The sequence below is a fragment of the Notamacropus eugenii genome, chromosome 1, assembly GCF_028372415.1.
Source record: "Notamacropus eugenii isolate mMacEug1 chromosome 1, mMacEug1.pri_v2, whole genome shotgun sequence".
In the NCBI taxonomy this organism is placed as follows: domain Eukaryota; kingdom Metazoa; phylum Chordata; class Mammalia; order Diprotodontia; family Macropodidae; genus Notamacropus; species Notamacropus eugenii.
In genome coordinates, this window is record NC_092872.1 from 524,809,532 (window position 1) to 524,834,885 (window position 25,354).

At 40.9% G+C, this 25,354-nt stretch overlaps 1 protein-coding gene across 6 annotated transcripts in view; it reads right to left on the minus strand.

Annotated features, from left to right (window-relative positions):
- The window catches only part of PTK2B (protein tyrosine kinase 2 beta), a 166,246-nt gene that overhangs the window by 125,843 nt on the left and 15,049 nt on the right, over positions 1-25,354 (minus strand). The window contains exons 1-2 of one of the 6 annotated variants that reach the window (XM_072633853.1): positions 6,871-6,978; positions 5,660-5,803 (exon numbers count right to left, since the gene is read on the minus strand). The exons of 3 other annotated variants lie outside the window; for them this stretch is intronic. The gene's annotated coding sequence lies outside the window, so the exon portion shown is untranslated. Of the gene's footprint in view, positions 1-3,382; positions 3,464-5,659; positions 5,804-6,870; positions 6,979-25,354 lie in introns of those variants that run through there. 2 more of the 6 variants (XM_072633854.1, XM_072633855.1) reach the window with 2 other exon arrangements.

Sequence of the window (25,354 nt, forward strand, 5' to 3'; positions counted from 1 at the left end):
AGGGGTAAGGAGGAAATGTCTATACAAGACACACTTTTAAGTTTAATTAGCCTTATTAACATTTTCTCCATCATGAATTCAGGGGAAACTTACTGTAGTCAATTGGGTTCGTCTTAGCAGATCATAAAACCTGTCTACTAAGGTGTGGAGGGGCTGGGAAGGATCTTAGAAGAGAGGATACCTACGTTAATAAAAATAGTGAAAGAATAGATCTCTTGATACATGGTAGGAACATGTATCTTGTGCGTGTGTGTGTGTGTGTGTGTTTGTGTGTTAGCTCCTGAAGATCACTAAGTAGTCCCCAATAACCAAGGACCCCCCCCCCTTATAACCATGGAAGGAGTATTTATGACATTCAGTTCCAAATACAGAGATTAGGGACTGATTTCTAAGCACATGAACTGCGTCCAGGGCATGTACAAACTCATTTGGTGGTATGGTATTTTTTTCTTCCTCAAGTTGGGAGGACTATACATGCATACAAGCTACAACTAGAAGTCTCAGACTAGACACCAAATGTTCCTATTCAGGGTTTTCACCTGGTAATATCTTTGGCTTACTTGGTCATTAATTCTAGAAGGCATCTGGGACAGTTGGGGGTGGGGAACTGTGTGTATAAAATTCAAACTCATTATTAAATTATTATTTACTAATTTATTATTAAAAATTAAAATTAAAACTAATCATACCTGTAACTAATAGCTGAGGGAAGGGGGAGGATATGGGTGGTACTCCCATCATTTCTTAGAACCATCAAGTGATAGGGTTGTCAGACACCTTCAATGGGTCTCAAAGTGGGGGCTGTACCACACAAAAGTGCATGGGCACATGAAGAACGTAAAGACCCAAGTCCTCCCTACTTTGGCACATCTTGTTGGCTGCTGTGGCAATGGGATGGATACAGGTTTCTCACTCCCTGTTTACCTCCTTCCAAAAAATGGGCTATGGCAGAGGCAAACTGGGCAAAGGCAGGCTGAATGAAGGCCCTGGGAAACAAGATGGAAAGAACCTGAGGGAGGGGCTTGGAAAGGTAGGGTCAGACTGAGTGAGGACCTAGAAGGCAGGGACAGATACAAGTTGACTCAAAGACCTGGGCAGGGTAGGTGCCTAGGACTCAAGGACCCCTAACTTTGAGAGGCCTGGGGAAACAGCTGCAGGACCAGGACGCTGACCAAGGGTAGGAGTCCTATATGGCAGCAACTGCAAGAGACTGGGGAAAAAGAGGCGGAAGGAACAGCACAGAAGCGTAGAGTCCATAGATGATAATGATAATAGCTAACATGTATATAGTGCTTATTATGTGCCAGGCTTTGTCCTAAGCATTTTGTACTTATTATTAAATCTGATTCTCACAGCAACCCTGGGAAGCAGATGCTATTATTATCCATATTTTACAAATGAAGAAACTGAGACAGAGGTTAAGTAGGGACTTGTCCAGTCACACAACTAGGAAGTATCTGAGGTTGGATTTGAACTCAAATCCTCTTGATTCTAGGGCCAGTAGTCTATTCTCTGTGTCTCTGTCTTCTTTCCAACCTCCCTTCAAGTATGGGATAGTGGGACAGTGTCAACGCTGGGAGAGGGGGTTGATGTTGGATATGAGGAAGAGAAGTCATAGATGAAGGCTCAGAAAGGGGCCAAAACAGCTGAGACGCATCAAGATACTGGACTCAGGGACTGGTAAGAGGTAAGAATATCAACAAGCACTTATTAAGTGCCTACTTGTGTCAGACATTGTGTTCGGTTTAGAGAGTTCAAAGACAAAAATGAAGCAGTGTGGTCTTGAGGAAATTACAATCTAGTTGGAAGAGACAAGCCGTAAGTATATGGGTGTATGCAATGCACATACATGGTCATTATTTGGGAGAATCACAAGCAGCTGGAGAGTCAGGAAAGGCTTTTTGTAGGAAGTGGCATTGGACTTGAGCCTTGAAAGGAGCTAAGGAGGATGTGCACAATTTTTTTACCAATAAGTGTACAAACAAAAACGGTTTGGAAACCACTGCCTAAGGAATGTCTTCAAAGAGTACTGGATTTGGAATAAAATGACCTGGGTACAAATAACATTATTATCTCTTACTATCTGTGTAGCTCTGGGCAAGTTACTTAACCTCTATGTGTCTCAGTTTCCTCATATGAAATATAAAGGAATTGAACCTGATGAGTAGATTTTACAATTCCTTTCCAGCTCTAAATCTATAATTCTATCTCAACCCCCTCATTCTAGAGATAAGGAAACTGAGGCCCAGAGAAAGGAAATTACTGATCAAAAGTCACACAATGGATTAATGGAAACAACAGGATGTGGAGCAAAGTTTCCTAAACCCCTGGACCATTGTTTCCACTGTAGTAGGGATCCTCACAGGACCTGACCAGGTATGGTTCTAACTCTGAGGGTGGGAAGGTTTGTGGGAGAAGTTGAGAAAAACAGACAGAATAGCTGGTTATTATGCCTCTGGGTTTGGATTCCAAATGTTGTACCCTAGGACTGACTCCCTCCAATGGTCACCCCAAAGAATATGGTGACTATACTGTAGAAGAAAGCCCAGAAACTGATTGTGGAAGGGGGAGGGGAGGGCACTCTGTGCTCAGAATGTAGAAAACACCACCAGGCAGTGGGAAAAATAACACCATACCTTTACGGAACAAGTCACTACCTATAAAACATCTCTGCATGCATTATCTCATTTAACTGTCATAAGGCAGAGGAGATGGTGCAAGTATAATTATGCTCATGTTACAGATAAGAAACCTGAAGCTTAGTGTGGTTGGGTAAAGGTATGGTACAATAGAACAACGCTGGGTTCAAATTTTGACTCCTCAACTTACTATCCTTGTGACCTTGGCAAATTATTTAACCTCCTTGGGCCACAATTTCCTCATCTGAAAAGTAAAGGGGCTAGACTATGTGGTGTGCAAGCTCCCCTCTAACTTACCCACCCAACTTGTTTGACTAGTAAGAGGCAGGACCAGGACTTGGAAGGAGGATTTTTTATTTTAAACCCTTTGCTAAATTCACAGAATCACAAATCTAGAGTGCAAAGGGACCCCAGAGGCCATCTAATTCAGCCCCCTTATTTTATCGATGAGTAACTGGTGCCAGGAGATATTGTCTGACTTCTTGTTGCTTCAGTTGTGTCTTGCTCTTTGTGACCCCACTTTGGGTTTTCTTGGCAGAGATACTGAGGGGGTTTGCCATTTCCTTCTCCAGTTCATTTGACAGATGAGGAAACTGAGGCAAACAGGTTTAAGTGGCTTGCCCAGGCTCACACAGCTAGTAAGTGTCTGAAGCCAGGTCTGAACTCAGGAAGATGAGTCTTCCTGACTCCAGCCTTGGCACTCTATCCACTGTGCCACCTCACAGCCCCATTATCTGACTTACCCCAGGTATTAGAGTGAGAATTTGAATGCCAGTCCTCTGATTCTAGAACCAGTGTTCTTTTCCACTGCATCATGCTGCCTTTCAATAGACCACACCTTTACACTGAGTTATGTATAAACCAAGGTCAGGAAGAACCTCAAAGATAAAGGGTAAAGGAAGGGATTACAATGACGGAACACAGAAAAGTACCCCAAGAATGGAACATGAGGGGGCTCTGTAAACCATGGGCAGGCAGGGTACAATGACAGGCTGCGTGGGAACAGAGACAATTATCTAAGCTGCCCTGCCTGCATCACACAGCATCAAGAAAGCAAGAGCAAGTAGAGAAATACAAGGCTCTGAGAACCACCTACCCAGACGCCCCCACACAAATATTGCCAAACTCAAAAGGTAACTGACGCAGTAACCAATCCTGGCCCCAGGAAAAGGAACCTCTATTTCCAGAACATAATGCTGTCCACCTCTGAAAGCAACCTTTCACTGGTTGGAGAGTGACCAGGGAACCGTTTGTATTGTTAGGACACCTGTGCCGTGTTGGGAGGACGGGTGATCCCACATCCCTTATTGGTTGCTAAGCACATGGTCGCTAAGCAACAAAATTAAATGAAGGGCAAGGCTGAAATTTCAGGCTCTGTGTGTGTTGTGGGGGGGGGGGGAGGAGTAATGAGGTTAAAATTAGGACCTGCTGATGTTGATTTGGCTGGGGAATCAAAGCAGGTCGGGTCTTGGAAGGACCTAGTCCAGCTCATGTGGGTGATGGTGGATGCGATAAGAGATCTGAATTGTGGAAATTACCAGAAAGGATGTACCAGAAATGACTCCAATAGCAGGAGTTAGGTTCAGACCTCCCTCTCCTTTGAGCTGCTGCCCTTCACATCTGCCATCTTCCCAAGACCATGGAGAACAACTGGCCTCACAAAAGATGTGTGGGCCCAGAATCCCAGTCATGGAATGTTAGTGCTGGAGGTACCATTAGTGACTGGCTTCCCTTCCTCACTCATCACTTTATTCAGAGACACCACTAAGGGGAGTTTCTCAAACATCATTGCTTCAAGATACTCTTAAAGGTATCCACCTCATTCAGTTCAGATTTTTTTTAATGGAAAAGATAACACATCACCATCTCTTGTACTTAGTAGCATATAGTAAGTGCTTAATAAAAGCCTGGTGACTGAATTACTAAACAAGACACCTGAAATTCATTATCTCATGTACCTCCGTTAACTCATGTGCATCCATTATCTCATTTAACTGTCATAAGATGGCAATAGATGGGATAAGTATGACTATCCCCATGTTATAAATGAGCAAACTGAGGCTAGGAAGTTTAAGTGACACACTAGCAGCAACCCATACACAATCTCCTGGTGAAAGGGCTAACTAACTCTAAAGGTAAAATTACTCAGTTTCTAACTTTTTTTTAAACTAAGTCTCACTATCTTGCTCAGTCTGAAAATGGAGGAGCCACTCATGAGCCCTGTCCCACTCTGGCTCGGGAGCATTGACCTGCTCCATTTCCAACCTTAGGCAACCTGTTCCACTGCCCACCATGTTCCCTGACCTCACCATATTAATGCTAAACTTGACCAACTTAGCCCAGTGCTGCTCAAAATTCCAGAACTTAAGAGATCTACCAGCCCCAGCCCTACTCAATAGCTAGCTGAGATTATAGGCATCACTATCATTTTCAGCTCAATTCCTAATTTTTCAGTCTGATGCTCAGCTACTGGTCTAAAAGAATCTACCACCTCTCTGTTCTAGCCTTCCTTCCTTAAGAGAGATATGGGAAAATAGTCACAGACATTCCCTATTGTAGCAACTTGGGGGCAGGGTGAGGGGTTTTCAACTCAACTTCTAGCTTTTATTACTTAGTAAATATTGTGTTCAATTCTGGGCATTAAATTTTAAAAGAGATAGTGGCAAACTAAAGACCATGGAGAGAAGAACCACCCATTTGGTTGAAGGACCTAAAAAACATATCATATGAGAAATAACTAAAATAAGAATTTTTAGACTGAAGAAGATTCATGGGACCATGTTAGCTACCTTCAAGTGTCTGAAAGTTTGTCATGGGGAAGAGGAAGCCTTTTTTTTGGGCTGCTCTAAAGATCAGAATTAGGGAAAATTGATGGAAACTATATGGAGGTGGATTCTGTCTTGATATAAAAGAGAGAACTATCTAGTAGACCTCACCACCTACAGGGAAATGCTTTTCAACTTGGACCATCACAGTGGTAAATATCTTCAGCAAACACATCTTCCTGTTTCATGACTCACCTGATGTTTACAAGAAGTCACTAATCATATCTTCTAATGTCTTTTAAGGCATCTTGGAGGATTTTAAAGGATGAATTGGAGCCTTCTTGTTGAGAGAAGCCCTTTGAGATGGTATTTTGCTTTATCCAATCAAATGCTTATGTTCTGATGGAACAAGAAGTTGATGACAAACTTAGGGGAGGAGATGGACAAAAGCAGCATAGGACGGGCAAGCATATATGAGCTGCAATCTGCATCATTGGAAAGAATAAGCATTCAAATCTGTGAGACTAGAGATCCATTGGAGTGTCCTGCCAAGTGTCCTCTCTATAGCATATCAAAAAGAGGTCACTTCATCTTTGGAGCTCCTTACATAGCAGGAATCCATGATGGCACAAAGGAAATCATTCTATTCTGGGAGAGTTATATTTGTTGGAATTTTCCCTCTTAAGTCAAAACATGCCTCTCTACAACTTCTACCTATTGGTTCTAATTAGTGAAGGCAGGGTAGTACAGTGGAAAATGGGCTTTGTACTCAGAAGACCCAGGTTCAAATCCTGGTTCTGCTAGTTACTTCTTTTGTGATCTTGGGCAAATCTATCAATTTTTATGGATCATAGTTTCCCATTTGTGTATTAGTCTCTGAGATTCCTTCCAGCTCTAAATCTACGTTCCTCCATCCTCTGAGCCCAAGCAGAGCAAGGTTAAAGCTCAGACCTAAGCCCATTCTGCTACTGTGGCTCTCTTCTTAGGAAGATGAAGAAAAATGGAGTCCTGAATAATTAATGATGGCCCCAGAGAGTACGTAGTGAAACAGACTTCTCATGGTAGAGAGGTGGAGGACTACTAGGACAAATGTTGTATATGTCATCAGATATAGTTACTGTTTATTTTCTTTCTTACAAGGGCAAGTTCAACCTAGAGAAGTGGGAGGGTTTTTTTTCCTCTTCCAGGAATGACAGTTCTATAGAGACAAAAGATGTAAGTAAAATGCATTTTTAATAATTTTTTTAAAGAAAAGTTTTCCTCTCTATGGAAGCCATCAAAGCCTGTCTTCAGCCTTATTATCTATGGTTCAATAATTCTACTGTTCTTAGATTTTTCCCAAAGGTTGAATGTAATTGGGCTAGAATGTCCTCTTTGGTCTATATGGAATTTCTCCTAAGGAGAGAAGGGATAGGATAATCCCACAGTGCTAGAGGCAAGCAGGAAAATTATATTTAGGGTCATACTCTTCATAGAATGTTGGGCCTGGAGTCAGGAAGATGAGTTCAAATCTGGCCTCAGATACTTCCAGCTGTATGAAGTCATTTAACTGCTTTCTGCCTCAGTTTCCTCACCTGTAAATAGAGATAATAATAGCACCTGTCTCCTTGGGTTGTTGTGTTGATCAAATGAGATAATATTTGTAAAGCCATTAGCACAGTACCTAGAACAGAGAAGGCACTAACTAAATGCTTTTTCTCTTCCCTTCTTCTTTTAGGGGAAACAGAGGCAGACAAACAGTGTAATATAGTCCCCCAGTGGAGATGTCAAAGAAAAATATGGGGACAATCTATGTGGACAGGTTACTGAACATGAAGTCAGAAAATTATGGAGTGTTAGAGTTGGGAGAGACTTAATCATTTCTAGTAAAAGCAGGGAAGTAGAAAATCCTAGGAATCTTTCTAAATTGTCTCTTTTCCATTAGCTGAGAGAAGAGGATGACAGGAAAAATGAAACTTGAAAAGAATAACAATATGTTATTATTAGTTAACAAAAAATGAAAGAAGAAAAATTAAGAAGAGATGAGATAGGAGACCAAAAAAGGGGGTATGAGGAGAAGATGTTATTGAGACTAATTCCTTGGAAAATGAGTTATTTGTCTCTCAAGACATGTTCTAAGGTATCAGCAATACCTAGGACAATGGTCTCCAAAGGAGTAGCTCCAGACCCTCTGGGGCAAGACCCCAGTAAATATGTAATCAGCCAATCAGAGGGTCAGAAGATAGGATACATCCCACCTTCCCCTCACTTGATAGCCAGTCAATTATAAGACATCTCCAATACAACCATATCTAGTCTTCATCCTATTCACCCAATACTCCCCCATTTCCCACCATTATGCAAGCCCCCAACTACCCAGCCTCAGAGCCAGGCTTCAGCCTCTTAGGACAGCTATAACCTGCCTATCACCTAGACACCCTCAGTAGCAGCTATGCACATACCATTGGGAACTACCCTCCCCAACAAACTGCCTCCTATCTCCCCCAGGGTGCTATCCACAGGCAAGCTCCATGCTCTGGAGTCAGGGAATAAGATCCCTACCCCCTCTTTTCATTGTAAATGGCACAAAAGGAGTCCTACAGGATAAACAGACATGGATGGACAGCAATTTCAATTCAGGTTCATTATTTCGTCTTTCCCTCCAAACCTATCCATCTTCCAAACTTTCTCACTTCAGTCAAAGGCACTTTTCTCCCAGTCACCTAGGCTGACAACCTAGGTGGTGTCCTGCATTCCTCACTCTTACTCATTGGGCCCATCCAAACAGCTGACAAGTCTTGTCCTTCACAACATCTCCATCCAGCCCCTTCTTTCCACCACCCTGGTCAAGGTCCTCATCACCTCTCATATGCAGTGGTTTTCTGATTGTTTCCTCTGCTTTGAGTCTCACCTCAGTCTGAAGAATTCTTCACTCAGCTGCTGAAGTGATTTTCCTAAAGTTCAGCTCTGATGATCTTACCTTTCCCCTCCAACTCCATCAACTCAAGAAACTCTTTATTAACTAGACCCTTCCTTGCTATCTTCATATCCGTACCCCACCCCAAAATATCCAAACATGAACAGGAAATTAAGATATAGTACTATCCATTAAGCCAAACCACACAAAGAAGAATGGGTTTATATTTAAAACTTTCTGTTGAATTGAAATTAGAAACAATTTACTTTTGCTGTTGCATTGCTTATGAAAAATATTTCTATACAGAGAAAAATATAATTCCTACTTAAAAGCTGTTATGTATACTTATTATCATTTGACTAATATATATATCTTTCAACAAAAAGTATCTAAAAGAAAGTAATTCAGCTGCATGTCTAGCTTCATTGATTAAATTAACTAAATAGTTATTTACAAAGTTATTTGCAAAGAATTTAGTACTTACATGTTCATCCAGGATAAAATAGGAATTTTTCAAAAATAATGAATATTATAATAATAATTTCAAAAGTAATGAAATTGCTCTCACAAATTGTTATTATCATTTCTTATAACTGTTGTCGTTGTTCACTCATTTCTTACTCTATGTGACTCCACTTGGGGTTTTCTTGACAAAGAGAATGGAACGTTTTGCCATTTCTTTCTTCAGCCCATTTTGCAAATAATGAACTAAGGCAAACAAGGTTGTTTCTTGCCCAGGATCATACAGCTAGCAAGTGTCTGAGGCTGGATTTGAATTCAGGTCTTCCTGAATCCAGACCTGTCAATCATCTATTGCACCACCTAGCTCCCCAATAATATTTTAGTAAGAGCAAAAGTATTTTTTCTTCTGTTAACAAATCAAAAAATTAAATGAAGAGTTTATTTCATCTTTATCTCATTCCTTTTTAATTTCTATATTTGTGTACACTACACAATGTTTATAATGTCAGTACAGTAGTACAAAATACACACATACATTTTATATGTGTATGTGTAGCATGTATCTATGCTCAATTATTTTTTTGTGCATGCTCAATAATTTTTTTCACAGATAAGAGTACACAATCAAAACATTTGGAGATCATTGACTGAGTCATGAAGAGAGGAGGAAAAACCACAGAGTAGTACTTCTAAAAGATGCGTCTGGGGCCTTGCTATGGGTCCCTAGAATTTCTTATGTTAGTAGGGGAAGTAGCCCTGGATATAGTTCAGAAGTGAGGGCAATTAGGAAACAACTTAGGAGAGTGGAATGAACCTTGGCCCAGAATTTGGGAGACCTAGGTTTGAGTTCTTGCTCTGACATGTCAAATTCAACAAACATTTATTAAGGGCCTGGTACATACAAAACAGACGCAGCCAAGTGGTGCTGAGAATAGAGTGCCAGACCTGGAGTCAGGAGGACCTGAGTTCAAATCTATCCTCAGACACTTATTAGTTGTGTGACCCTGAGCAAGTCACTTCATCCCACTTGCCTCAGTTCCCTCATCTGTCAAATTAGCTAGAGAAGGAAATGGCAAAACATTCCAGTGTCTCTGCCAAGAAAACCCCAAATGGGGCCCCCAAGAGTCTGAAATGACTGAATAACTGTGTGCACAATGACTATGGGCAATTCACTTAGCCCCTCAGTCTCAGTTTTCTTGTCTATAAAATTCGGACAATGATATTTATACGACCTCATAGGGTTATTCCAAAGAAAACACTTTATAAGCCTCAAAGCACTGAACTTAATGTTATAGGAAGAATCTAATTATCATAGATAGACACCAAATAAGGTTACCCTGACCAACGTCATTTCACAATAACATCACTCATATATTTACAGAGAAAAAAAAATGAGACAAAGCCTTTTCACTGGGGAATAGCTAAACAAATGATGTTACAAGAACATTACGACATTATAAGAAGGAATGAATGTGAATATAACCCATGTCCCAAAGCCCATTGATATGGGACTCTCCTCATTGGTGAAGATGAAGGTCCTGCTTATCTGAGGGATGAGGCAGAGTTGATGAGAGGTGAAAGAGTCTCAGCCTTCGCCAGTCCCCTTTGGGATGTTCCAAGGGCCAGTCCTCCTTTGGAACTTAGCAAGCTTCGCGTTTTCAAGTTTTACTGAGCCTCAGGAGGGAAGAAGAAACAGACCAAGCCCACTTCGAGTTGCTGAAGGAAAAGATTCTGGGAAGACATGAAGACAGCTGGCCATCTCCATTGTGCCCCTATCTCCAGCTTGCTACTTTGGAGACTCCATAGAGTTTCCCTTTGGGTGAGATCTAGGATACTCTGTCTTGGTTGAAGTAAGTTATCTTACTCCCAAGGGAAAGCTCCTTCATTCTGTATTGTCTGGTACATATTTCTCTATGTAGACCTTCTCTGATATCTGTTTTGCTGCCAGTTTGGATAAATGGGTTTCTTTGCTATTCAATGTGTGTGTTCAATGCAGAACTAATATTTGGTAGGAAAGGGGTCAAGCCTTGGATATAAAGCTTGGGGCCTTTTTTCCCCAGCCAAAATGTCAAAGTAATCAGATAAAATCTGATCATATCTCCTAGACAAACAAGACTTAAAGAAATAGATAAATATAACTCTAGCTTGGTACCCCTTCTCTCTGAGAAGAACAGAGCAGCTTCTGGCCCAAACCTTCTGCCTACCCTCCTGTCAGGAATGAAAGCCTTCCTTGGAAAAGGGTGGTGGGATAAAAGCTTAGAGATATCTATTCTGCCTCCCTATGAGCCACACAAGAGCATGTGGGACTCAGACCTCACCATACATGGGCCCTTCTCTACAAGTGAAGCTCTAATCTAATGAGAAGAACTCCAAGAAGCAATGAGAAGACTTATACGAACTAAACCAAAGTGAAGTAGACAGAACCAAGAAAACGATATACATGATGACTACAATATGAATGGAAGCAACACCTCCCCCCTACTCCCCTGCCAAAGGAAACCCAAGTAAATACTGTGTAAGTATAATAAATAAACTTATCCCTGAAGAAGAGGAGGAAAAGTACATCTGCCTCCCTCCATTCTTTGCAGAGGTGGGAGACTATGATTAGGGAATGCTTAATATACTGTCAGGCTCACCCGATGTGTTGGTTAGTTTTGCTGAAATGTTTTTCTTTCAAAATCTGTTTTTTATTCTGTTTCAAGGGGTGGTTTTCTGGGGGTGGGAAGAGGGAAGGATACATGGGAAAATAAAGGTGAGGAAAAACAAAAGATATCAGTAAAAATTATATATCATAGCTAACCCCTACTGTAAAGTCACAAACAGCCACGTCTCCCATGGCTCCTATGGAGCTAACTGCCCACCCTCACTCCAAATAGCATTGTTTAGTCTAGCATCATGTTTTTATGAAATCAGCTAAAGATATTTGGTACAGAATGACTGTAGGAGGTAAGGAACAAGAACTAGATGATTTCTAATGGGAGGAGAGGACAATGACTAGAGGTTATTTAGGGAGTGGGAATGAACAAGGGTAAGAATCATGTAAACAGAAAGAAATCTAGTCTGTAGGATCAGGAAGAAGAGGAAGTTGAGGGCTCCTACCCATGCCAAGGGATGGATGAAACTGATGCATACTAAAGGTGAAAAGCATTCAGAAATACTGACCTCAGCAAAGTCCTAAAGAATTTTCAGGGCTGAAAATTCCCTAAACGTTGATCCTGAATAGCCAGAGCTAACCAGTTTCAATCAAACGTTGACATCCTTTGCTCCTTTCACCTTAGCCTCTTCTATCCTCTATTTTCCCCCCTCCCTAATCCCAAACACTCTGATCTAGGACATACGTGCCACTTACCTTCCTAGCATTTAACAGTCCTAAGGAAATAATATTCAGTGGAAAGAATGATGGATGTGGAATCCAGAAGTTTTAGATTCAAATCTCTAACACTTGCTACTTGGTATGTCTTTGGGCAACTCAATAAACCTTCCTGGGCCTCAGTTTCCTCATCTGTCTTCCAGTGACTTGATTAATTGGTTCTAAACTTCAGTCACTCATTCATTCAACAAATATTTACTGATCATCTACTATATCTGTATGAAGCACTGTGCTATGTTATGTAAGAAGTAAAAAGAAGTGTGAGACTCCTGACCTGTCCTCAAGGAGCTTCCATTTTAGTTGAGGCAATAAGACAAATATTCTCAAAAAGACACTAGCAGCACAGTATATAAATGTGCATGCCAGATGAGTATAAGGGGTAGGGATGCAATAAGAAGGCTCAAAGAAAAGAGAAGTAATTGTTGGGGGCAGGGAAGTTGGAGGGACAGAAAGAAGAAAAGATTTTTTTGGTAGAGGTGAAATGGAAATCCCTGGCATTTTCTAACTTCTTTATATTCCAAACCCTAGTTTCCCCTATCTCTTATAGAAAGAGCATCTTCAGGTCCTGAGGATACAGATATGCCAAGGCCTCCTTAGAGGAATGTTTCCCAACTTTTGAACTACAAGGAACCTTTTTTAATGCCAAAAAAGTTCACAGACTCCCCACAGGAAAGCAGTTGTATCCTTTAATTAAGAAAACCTGCAAAGAACTATGACCAAAGGGCTACAAAAATGCACATACCCTTTGACCCAGCAATATCGCTACTAGGACTGTATCCCCAAGAGATCATAAAAATGGGAAAGGGTCCCACATGCACAAAAATATTTATAGCAGCACTCTTTGTAGTTGCCAAAAACTGGAAATCAAGGGGATGCCCATCAATTGGGGAATGGCTGAATAAATTGTGGTATATGAATGTAATGGAGTACTATTGCACCATAAGAAATGATAAACAAGAAGACTTCAGGGAGACCTGGAAGAACTTATATGATCTGATGCTGAGTGAAAGGAGCAGAACTAGGAGAACTTTGTGCACAGCAATGACCACAATGTGCGAGAGTTTTTTCTGGTAGACTTGGACCTTTGTAATAACGTAAGAACTTAAAAAAAAAAATTCCCAATGGTTTTCTAAGGCAAAATGCCTTCCACACTCAGAGAAAGAACTATGGAATTCATTCGCAGAACGTAGCACATCATGTTTGTGTGTGTGTGTGTGTGTGTGTGTGTGTTATATTTTGATTTGTTACATTATTTCTTCCACTTATTTTAGTTCATCTACATAGCATGACTATAGTGAAAATGTATTCAATAGGAAAGTATATGTAGATCCTATATAGAATTGTATGCCATCTTGGGGAGGGAGGGGGGTGGTGGGAGATAGGTGGGGAGGGGTAAAAATCTAAGTTTTATGGTAGTGATTGTAGAACATTAAAAAAAAATAAATAAAATAATTTAAAAAAAGAAAAGAAAACCTGCAATGGCAAAAGGTTACTGTGAATTTAAAAATTAATCAACAAGCATTTATCAGTTGAGTTAAGTGTTCATACCAGGATCTGAACTCAATCAATCAACAAATATTTATTAAGATTTACTATGTGCCAGGTGCTCCCAATATAGGATAGAGACTAAACCTGTGATTCCAATGATCTGGAGGATTCTCAAATGAGGAAAGTCCTTCTGTCAACGTAGAGTGGTACCTTCTCTGCATTTGAGAGTCTTACACTTGCCTGAAACACCAAGAGGTTACATGATTTGCCTAGAGTCACTTGATTAATATATGTTAGACTGTGGGGGTTGGCAAACTCTAGCATGTTCCTATTTTTTTTATGGCACTCAGCATTTACATTTTGAAATAAAGTTTTGTTGTATTTTAAAATGTAAAAACAACTCTTAGCTGGAGCTGTACAAAAACAGGCAGCAGGCAAGACTTGTTTGGCCATAGTTGCTGACCTAGAGGCAGGTCTTGAACCTATATCTTCCTGGCTTTAAGGCCAGCACTCTATCCACTATGCCATGCTGCCAAAGACAAAAAAAAAAAAACTGAAACAGTATCTGCTCTCAAGGAACTTACATTCTAACTGAATTTGTATTTTATCCATCACAAGCATCTAAATACATTTAAAAAATTACATAGTGAATTCAAAACATATCTTTTATTCAGTCCACAGAAGAGATGTTTAGTTATTTATTTCCTTAAAATGCTTAGACACAGTAACCCTTCACAATAACTTCATGGACCCCAGGAGACTGCAGTTCCCAGGCTTGGAACCACTTTTCCAAAGGTAATTGTTTGCCCTAGTGATAAGTGCCCTGGTTTTGGAGTTAGGAGAGAGCTAGTTTCAAAACCCACCTCCAACACTTAACAGCTATGGAACCCTGAACAAGTTACTTAGATGCTCTGTGCCTCAGTTTCATAATCTGTAAAATGATAATAACGATAACTGTAGTATTTACCTCCAAGGGTTGTAGTAAGAATCAGAAATGATAATTATGTAAACTACTTCACAAACTTTGAAAGTATGAATATGTGTGTGTGTGTGTGTGTGTGTGTGTGTGTGGGTGTATTAGAGCTCTTCTCTGAGCGTTAACAGTTTGTTACTAACTTGGAGGGAAAGTTGAGCCAACACATAGTTGGCAACAGTGGAGCACAAAAGGAGTGGGCAGCTTTCAGAGATTTGGTGTACAGAACTGCATTTGCTCATCTGGGTCAGAACACTCGCAAACACCAAGACTGGTTTGATGAAAATGATGGGGAAATTCAGAAGTTGCTAAACAAAAAATGAGAACTCCGCAGGATTTACCAGCAGGATAGTTCATCCACCTCTAAGAAGGCAGAATTTAATTCCATCAAAAGCAAAGTACAAGCAAAGCTTAGAGAAATGCAGGAATCCTGGCTCAGTAAGGAGGCAGATGAAATTCAGTTTTATGCTGATAGTAGCAATCCAAAGTGCTTTTATGATTCTCTGAAAGTTATTTATGGACCAAAAACCTATGGTGCATCACAACTACTCAGTGCTGATGAAGCCACATTGATTAGTGATAAGGACATGATCCTAGAGAGATGGGCTGAACACTTCCATAATGTTCTCAACAGACCATCATCAATCAATACTGAGGCCATTGACCCTTTACCTCAGGTTGAAGGCAATTGCTCCTTAGCTGAACTTCCAACTGAAGAAGAGGTTTTGAGGACCATTAGGCTCCTTTCATATGGCAAAGCACCTGGTGCTGATTCTATTCCAGCTGAGATTTACAAGGTAGGGGGACCACTGCTCATACAAAAGTTGACTGAAATTTTCTAGTTTATATGGCAAAAGGAGGTTATCCCCCAGGAGTTCAAAGATGTCCATCTCTATAAAGGTAAAAGGAATAGATTGTCCTGTGACAATCACAAGGGATCTCTCTCTTAAGTCATTGCTGGCAAAATTTTGCTAATAATAAGCTCCTTAATAAGCTGATCCTTCACCTGGAAGATGGTCATATACCTGAGAGCCAATGTGGCTTCAGAAAGGGCTGAGAAACAGTTGATATGGTGTTTGCTGCCTGACAACTCCAGGAGAAATGCCAGGAGCAGAACAGAGAGGTCTGTACACAATGTTTGTAGATCTGACAAATGCCTTTGACACTGTTAGTTGTGAGGGCTTATGGAAATTATGTCAAAATTTGGTTGCCCAGAGAAGTTCATCAGTACTGTACATCAGTTTCATGATGGTATGTTTGCCTAGGTTCTGGATAATGGGCAGTGCTCTGGTGACTTCTCAGTCACCAATAGAGTGAAACTGGGCTCTGTGCTTGCTCCCATGCTTTTTAGCATGATATTTTCAGCTATGTTGTCAAATGCTTTCAATGAAGATGAACACAGCATCAAGGTCAACTACCATACTGATGGTAAGTTCTTCAAGCCAAGACCAAAGTGAGGGGAGTGTTGGTGCATGATTTTCTGTTTGCAGATGATTGTGCTCTCAATGCAGCCTCTGAAGCTGAGATGCAACAAAGTGCGGATCATTTCTCTGCTTCCTGTGCTAATTTTGGCTAATAATTAACACCAAAAAAACACAGGTGCTCCATCAGCCACCATCACATCATCTATACGTGAAACCACTAGCTACAACAAATAGAGAAGTTTTGATAATTTCATTTACCTCGGTAGTGTACTTTTCAGGGATGTACACATTGACAATGAGGTTGACACATGCATTGCCAGAGCTAGCTCAGTGTTTGGGAGGCTCCGATGAAAAGTTTGGGAGAAAAGAGGTATTAGATTGACTACCAAACTGAAGGTATACAGAGCTGTTGTACTGATCTCATTGTTGTATGCCTGTGAAACATAGACAATCTACAAGTGCCATGCCCGGAAACTGAATTGCTTCCATTTGAACTGTCTTAGGAAGATTCTGAGGATCACCTGGCAGGATAAGGTACCAGACACTGAAGTCCTTGCTTGAGCTGAACTGCCAAGCATTCAAACTGTGCTTCAGAGAACACAACTGCAATAGGCTGGCCATGTTGTTCAAATGCAAAATGTACTCTTGCCAAAAAGACTATTTTATGGAGAACTCATATGCGGAAGGTGATCACATGGTGGTCAGAAGAAGCAATAGAAGGACACTCTCAAGGTCTCTCTCAAGAACTTTGAATTCACGGGAACACTCAGCATGGCGTGCCCACATCAGAAAAGGTGCTGTGCTCTATGAGCAAAGCATAATTGAGACAGCACAAAGGAAACATGGGATGTGAAAATTTGGAGTAACCACCCCAAATATTCACATGAACTATCTGTGCCCAGTCTGCGGCAGAGCATTCCGAGCTCATATTGATCTGATCAGTCACAGTCGGACACACTGAAACTTCACTTCATCATGATGATGTAATTTTGGTCCTCTTAGAGAACAAAGAACAACAACCAACCAACCATATGTGTAAAGCCTACATATACAAGACCTCTTGAATTATAGGAGGTCTTCTAGCAAAAACTGAAGAAACCACTTGTCATAGTAGGGCTTCCTTTGGTGTATACATTAAAGTAGATGGCCACCAAAGTTCCTTCCAACTCAACTTCTGTGCTGCTACTATTCCAACTACTAGACAGAACTACCAGACAGAAAGGGTTCCTATTAGAGAAAATTCCTGAGCTGAGCCTTAGAGAAAGCTAGGCATTCTAAAAAACACGTTAGGAAGAAGCGCATTCTGGGCATGAGGAAGAGGCAAGGCAAAGACTTGAAGGTGGGAGAGTGAGTGCTATAATCAGGAAATAGCAAATAGGCCATTCTGGCCAGAACATAGAGTCCGTAAGAGGGAGAAACAGGAAATGAAACTGAAAAAAAAATAAGCTCTGTCCATCTTTTCTTGCCAGAAAACTCTAACCATATGGATGGCATCAGGGATGCTGCAATTTGCTCCCCTTGGGTTTCTAGCAACTTCCGTCAGTCATGTCATTATTTCTGGCAATCAAGACCACAGAGAGAGTACGTAAAAGCCACTAGATTGCTAATCCAGTAGAGGAAATATGCAATGGCTCACAGAGGGAGGCTATGGAATCTCCTACCTTGAAGACATTTAAAACTGGTGACATATTCCTTGGTTGTCTGGTTTAAAGTCTGTCACAAATCCATAGAATTAAGGAGTTGGAAGAAACTTCAGAAGACATGCAGTCAAATTCTATACTTCAACATCTAGTCAAACAAAAATGCCCTCACCACAGCTTTTGTTTGAAGAATTACAATGATGATTACTACTTTCTGGTTAATCTTAGCCCACTTTTGGACAGATCCAGTGATTAGGATGCTTTTCCTTATTTTCTGACAAAATCTATCTGTGACTTCCCCTCCCTGCTTTTCACTCTACCTAACTCTTCTCCAGGCTATATACCTCCAGTTCCTAGCATGGTTTCCAGTACCTTTGTAATCTTGATTTCCCTACTTTGGGTACATATCTTATCAATATCCATCTTAAAACATGTTATCCAGAACCAAAAAAAAAAAAAATACTCTAGATTGGCAGGGCAGAACAAAGCCAGCCTGTGATCTCCCTGGAGCTGGACCCTGGGCTTCTATTAATACAGCCCTGTCTATAAAGAGATGTAGGGGTCACAGGATGATGGGACCATAGATCTAGACCTAGAAGAGACCTTAGAAGTCATCTAGTCCAACCTTCTTATTTTACAAATAAGGGAACTGAGGCTCAAAGAAGTGAAATCACTCTGCCCAGTGTTACACAGTGTAACAAGTGATAGATGTAAGATTTGAATGCAGGTCCTTTAACTCTAATTTTAGCATTTTAAGATCTCCCTTCCAGTTTGAGAGTCTAAGGATGAAGTCAACTCTAGAGGAAGGAATGGAAGCCTGAGTCTGTCTATCCCACTTCTAACCCTCCCACCGCTAAACAATGATTTCCATAAGGAGTGACAAAAACCCTCAGTCTATTTTATTGCCACTATCCAGAGACAAACTTCCCATGAGCCTTTGCTCCATCCACCACTGGTCTAATCTCTTGGTTGACTCGTTGGCAAGTGTGTCTAACTTCTTCTTTTCTCTCTCCTTCCCCTTTCCTACAGCGAGAAACTTGAAACAACATCCCCATTAGTTTCCTTCCCCGAGTCTGCTTCTTCTTGACTTAACTGACTTTCTCATTCTCTCGCTTTATATCTCCTTGGATCATGGATCTCAAGCTGGACTGAAACTTAAAATCCATCTTCATTTTATTGATGAGGAAACTGAGACGTAGAGATTAAATGATTTGACAATGATTTGACACCATAGTAAGTAGCAGAGCTGGGATTTGAATTCAAGTCCTGTGACCTTTGAGTTCACCACATCACCTTCTTTTCTCTTCCCTCATTTCTCCAAGGTCCATCTTATCATAGATTTATGAGATGTTAACACTAGAAGGGGCTTGGATGATCTCTAGATTTATCTAGCCCTACGCTTTCACTTTATACATAACAAAACTAAACTGTGAAGCACTTGGGAGAGACTTGTGCAAGTTGTAGCTGTTGTTCAGTTATTTTAAGTCATGACTCTTTGTGACCCTAGTTGGGTTTTTTTGGTAAAGACACTAGCGTGGTTTGCCATTCCCTCCTCCAGATCATTTTACAGTGGAGAAAACTGAGGCAAACAATGTTATGTGACTTGTCCAGGGTTACACAGCTAGCAAACATCTGATGCCAGATTTGAACTTAGGAAATGACTCTTCCTGACTCCAGGTACAGCACTCTATCCACCATGCCACCTAGCTGCCCCTTGTCTAAGTTACCATGTGTTATTAGTGGTAATCAGAATTAAGTGCACATCTCCTCATATCAATCAACAAACATTTATTAAATGCTTTACTATGTCCCAGTCATTTTGCTAAGTACCAGAGCACAAAGAAAAAGCAAAAACAATCCCTGCCCTCAAGGAGTTTACATTAAGTGGAAGAGTCAACATGTACACTAATAGGTATACACAAAATACTCTACTATCCCCCTTCCCAGCTTATGAGAATTACTTTTTAAAAAGAGGACTGAGAAGAAACAGGGAATGATTTGGTTCTAGTTAAGGCCACCATGATAACTCTGTTTAGAGTAGAAATAATACTGTTTTTGAAGTCAGTGGTTCACAATCAGTTTCTGCTACTTACTATCTGTATGCTCTTGGGTAAATCATTTAACCTGTTCCTCAGTTTTCTCATTTGTAAAATGAGTAGGTTGAGCTAGATGGACTTTAAAGACCCTTGCAGCTCTAAATCTATAATCCTGTGATCTTTGAGCCTCAGTTTTCTCCTCTGTAAAATAAAAGAAATGGACTAGATGGTCCCTAAGATTACTTCCAGCTCTAAATTTACAAACCTCTGATTTCATGATTCTGGTCACATCTTCATAATCATACAACTGACTGAAAGACATTGTAATTACAAAATCCCACTGTATCTATTGTATGCTGATTGGGGAAAAAAAACATTTGACTATAGATCAAAATCTTCAAACACAGTGTCTCCTGTATGTATGAAGATCACCCAAGATTCTGTAACAGTTGCAACCACAGGTATAAGTGACTTCCTGTGAATATCCCCATCAAGTCAGGCACCCAATAGGGAGATAGATATTCACCAACAGTGTTCACCATTATCACAGAGGGCTGTTCAAATAGAAGGGAGATCTCCTATCGATAAAAGAGATTCTATGTATACTCCTGTTTGTGGGTGACATTGTGTTGCTGGATTCCAGCCCTAGAGTCCTACAAAACTTTTGTCAATGAACTGGTCACTCAAAAGAGCCTGGCCAAATAATCTAAGCAGGAAGAACCAAATGCATGAAGAATTACCCAGGTTACAACGTGTTCCTTGGACAGTGCTATAGAGAGATAGTGAGCTGGGTCCAGAAATGAATAGGAGGAAGAGATCTAGTGGGTTTGTATGGGGTAGGTACCTAGTACCTAGTATTGTACCCAGTAGTCAGCCACAGGATGTAAAGGGTCTCAGGCTAATCATTTCCAGAAAGGAATAACTTTTTAATAGCAATATTTTCCCAGTGATGCCCTATGATAACAAACCAGAAAAATCTCAGAAGAAACAAAGTATAAGGGGACTTAGGATGGGTATAGGAATGGTACAAGAGGAAAGTAACCAGAAACAAGAGAAGAAACAATACAATGGCCACAAGAAAGCAAAGGAAAGTATTTTTAAAAAATAAAGAAATAAGACCCTAGCAGAACTCTAATCAATGCCAGGATCCAATCCTTCCTTTAGAATGCTAATGGTAAGACATATCTCCACCTTCTTAGCAGGTATGCGGTGGTTCATAGGTGCAGAATCAGTTGTCAGATGTGGCCAGTGAGTTAGTCTTTTTTGCTTAACTACATTTCTTTGTTACAAGGGAGGATTCTATGAGGTTGGGGCATTAGGAAGGGATAACAATACAAAGGAAACAAAAGCTTTGGCAATTTTAAAAAAGAAAAACATTGTAAACAGTATAGAGGAGAAAATCTGGGGAAGGGTTTTAAAGGAAGAGATCCATTAGAGGAAAAGATGGGGGTTTTGAGGATGATGTGATTTTAGATGCAAAGGATAGATTTTAGGATAAGAAAAGGATGTATACGTTAGGATTAGTTGGCTGAGGAAAGAGCTATCAAATTAATGCTTTATAATTAAAAGTTTTTGGGACAGTTCTATCCTGTTAAATATAGCTTTGTCTTGCATTGGATCAGATTACCACTGATAACTGGCCTGAGATGTGGTACATGAGACATGATCAAAGATATCTATCTATCCATCATTTATCTATTTATCTATCTATCTATCTGTCTGTCTGTCTGTCTGTCTATGATTTTTCTAAAATACAGCTCTAACTATGTCATTTCCCTCCTCAATGTATCCCAATGACTCCTTATTACCTCCAAGATAAAATATAAAATCATCAACTAAAGCTCTTTACAAGCTGAGATCTTCCTACCTTTCCAATCTTCTTGTATTTCCCAGCCCTCCAGGTACTCTATTGTCCATCTACGCTGACCTACTTGCCATTCCTCAAACATGACCTTGCATCTCCTATCTTGGTGATTTGTTCTAGCTGGTGATTTTCCGTTCTTAGAATGTTCTCCCCCCTCACTTCTGCTTCTTGGTTTCCCTGACTTCCTTCAAGACTCAGCCCAATGCCTATCTTCTGCAGGAGGTCTTCTCTGTCCCCTCCTTTACTATCATCCCCAGTTACTAATGCCCTTTCCCTGAGATTGGTTTCCATTTACACTGTAGATATCTTGCAGCAAGGTGGTGCAGGATGGAGCAATGGGCTGGAAATCAGGAAAAGTCATGTTCCTAAGTTCAGATCTGGGCTCAGACACTCATTAGCAGGACCCTGGGCAAATCATTTAACCCTGCTTGCTGCAGTTTTCTCATCTGTGAAATGAACTGAAGAAGGAAATGGCAAATTACTCCAGTATCTCTGCTAAGAAAACCCCAAGTGGGGTCACAAAGAATCAGACATGACTAAACATCCTATGTTGTGTGTACATAGTTATTTCCATGTTGTGCCCCTTATCTGAACGAGCTGTTTTTGCCTTTCATTTCCCCCCAGCCCTTAACACATTGCCTGACACAAAGTAATCATTTAATAAATAATGGTTGACTGATTGTTGACCGAGCACTGTACCTATAGTCACAAAAAACATGAAAAGATCCAGAAGGTGATCTTGAGTGTTCTCAGAAGGTCTCCTATGGAGGGTTTCCAAAAAGACATGTATAAGAATCTCACAACATTTGAAGGCATGGATGATTTTGGTTCTATACTAGCAAAAGAAGTCACCATACAACCAAAGCATTTATGTCATGCTGCCATCTTATGAATAAGTAAGAGAAGAAAAAGTCTTCAAGGTCACCCCATGGAAAGAATCCATGGCCTTTGCATGGGAGGACTGGGAGATGGGAATATAGATACATCTAAGAAGGTTGCCACCTGACCCTACCTCTTCTGAGTCCACATCATATAGCTCAGGTCTCCTGATCCTTGACCTTTACTACTATACCAATCTACCACTTCTAGTGAGCTTCTAAACAATAAGTTAAAACTTAGCAAGATGAGGCAATCAGGCTGAAAGTGAAAGGAAAATGTCACAAGATGCTCACAGAGTACACTAAATTCAATTCCATTCAACAAGCATTTATTGAGATGTACTATGTGTACTAGGCATAGTTATATGGCTATAGAGAAAAAATAATTGGTCCCTGACCTCAGGGAGCTCAGAGAGCTGGGTAATACATGTACAAAAATAAGCAAATAGAAAAATAGACAAACACAAAGGAATTTGGAGGAAGGATTGGGGAAAACAGGAAGGGCTTCTCAAAGAGATTGACCTTAAGCTGAGCCTCAAAGAGACCTAGGAGTTCTAAAAGGTAGAAGTGAAGAAGAAAAGCATTCTGGATTCCATCTGAGCCTCAAAATTTAGCTATAATTCCTGATTACCACTCTGGGTTATTGCACCAATTTGAGCCAGTGTGATTTGGGAAGGGAAAAGATTAAGAACTAATATAGCAAGTACTTATTGTGTGCCAGGCACTGTGCTAGGCACTTTGAAATAATATCTTTGATCTTCAAATAATTCAAATAATATCTTTGATATTCAAAAGATAATATCTTTTGATCCTTACAACATCCCTGTAAAGTTAGGTACTATTATTATCTCCATTTTGCTTGAGGAAATTGAGGCAAACAAAGGTCAAGTGACATGACCAGGATCACACAGCTACCAAGTGTCTGAGGCTGGATTTGAACTCAGATCATCCTAACTCTAGGTCCAACACTTAATTCACTGCACCACCTGGTTGCCTGTGGTTTGACCATGGGTCCACTTCTGTAGCGAAGTCTGTTCAAGGTCCTTTTGTGAATGGATCTCAGATGAGAACTTCCAGAGGTCTGCGAAGATGGCTCTCTAGGGAAAAGGGAGGCTAGTTTGGTTAGATGTTTCAAACGGCTACAGAACTAAAGTGGGAGATGGAATGCAGTTAAGCCAGAAGGTTGAGTCTATGCAGGGGAGTGATGTGCAATAAGTCTGGAAAAGCAAGCTAGATTCAGAGTCTGAAAGGCTTTAAATGCCAGGCAAACAAGTTTATATTTCATGCTAGAGGTAATAGGGATCCCTTGAAATTTCTTGATGAGAGGAGTGATATGATCAGACCTGCATGGTTTTAGAATATCAGTTTGGTCACTGTGTGGCAGATGGAGAGAGGGGAGAAATGTGAGGCAAGCATCTCTTAGGGTTAGGAGACTCTGACAATAGTCCAAGCCGGAAGTGATGAGAGTCTGAACCAAAGTAGTGGCAGAAAGGTGCCAAGAAATGTTTAACAACCGGCATTTGAGGAGGGGGGGCGGGGCTTGCGGAAGGGTAATATACCCAAGACTTACTTTTAAGTTTAATCTTCATTATTAAGATTTTCCCATCATTTTGTTGTCTAAAAATCAACAAAACAATAAATCAAGCTGGATTTATAGTGTTTGCAGATTTCTGAGGTTAAAGACTCACACTGAAAATACAACAAAGGAGGCCCAAGGGGAGTACGGTACACAAACTGGCTCCAACAGGCCCCTGGTGAGTGGCAGCCTACATGGAGAGAGGGGGAAGGATACAAGAGATGCTGCAGAAGTAGAAACAACAGGCCTTGGCAAATGATTGGACCTGGAGGGTGAGGGAGACGGAGAAGGAAGAGCAGAAATGACTTTTAGGTCAGGAACTTAGATGATGGCAAGAACAGTGGACACTGCAACAAAGACAAATCAATCTAGGGGAACCCAGGTGGTGCAGTGGATAGTGGGCCAGGCCTGGAATCAAGAAGACATGAGTTCAAATCTGGCCTCAGACACTTACTGGTTAGGTGACCCTGGGCAAATCACTTAGCCCTGCTTGCCTCAGTTTCCCTGTTTCTAAAATGAGCTGCATAAGGAAATGGCAAACCATTCCAGTATCTTTGCCAAGGAAACCCCAAAAAGGGTAACAAAGAGTTGAACTGAAGGTAACTAACAACAAAGATGATGAAATCAGGAGGAAGGGTAAGGTTTGGAGAGGAAGATAATGAGGCTCAAAGATGGGACTAGGAATAGATGAATAAAAGGGGCAGTAAGTAGCCTTGAAGGGAGTGGCATTGGGGCCATTTACCTCCCTGTGGCACCACAGGGATGAAGGAGTTAACAGATGCTGGGAGAGCAGAAACCAAGTTCAAAGTCCACTCTCCAAACAACAGCTCTTACCAGCTGTATTGTCTCTAACTGTTGGGACAAAGTCCAAGTTATTGAAAAAATCAAGCCCTAGGACTGATTCCCTCCCCCTTCCTGCACTGCCCAAGCTGTGTGTCACTGTCTATCCCAGAGATTCTTCACACCAACCATCTCTCCCCCACCTCCACCCCCTTATTGCCTTCCTGGGCTCTCCAGACCAGACCAGACTTGCCAGGCAGCAAGTATTATAGAAGACTGACAGAAGGGAAAGGAAAGAGGACTCAGCGAGATTAGTGGAAGTAAATGAGTGGATTGATTGATCCTTGAAGTCAGGGCCAGGAATCACCGGTTCCTTCCCTCTGACTTTTGTCTGCTAAACTGCTGCTTTCACTGAGAAGCAGTATAGTCAAGGGGAAAGCAAAGCTGGAGTTAGGAGTCAGGAGAACTGGGTTCTCATCCCTGATCTTCCACTTCCACTAACTAGCTGGGGTGACTCTACGTCTGGGGAATGAGGAAGGCAGTGTCTGGACTGGGTGAGTAGC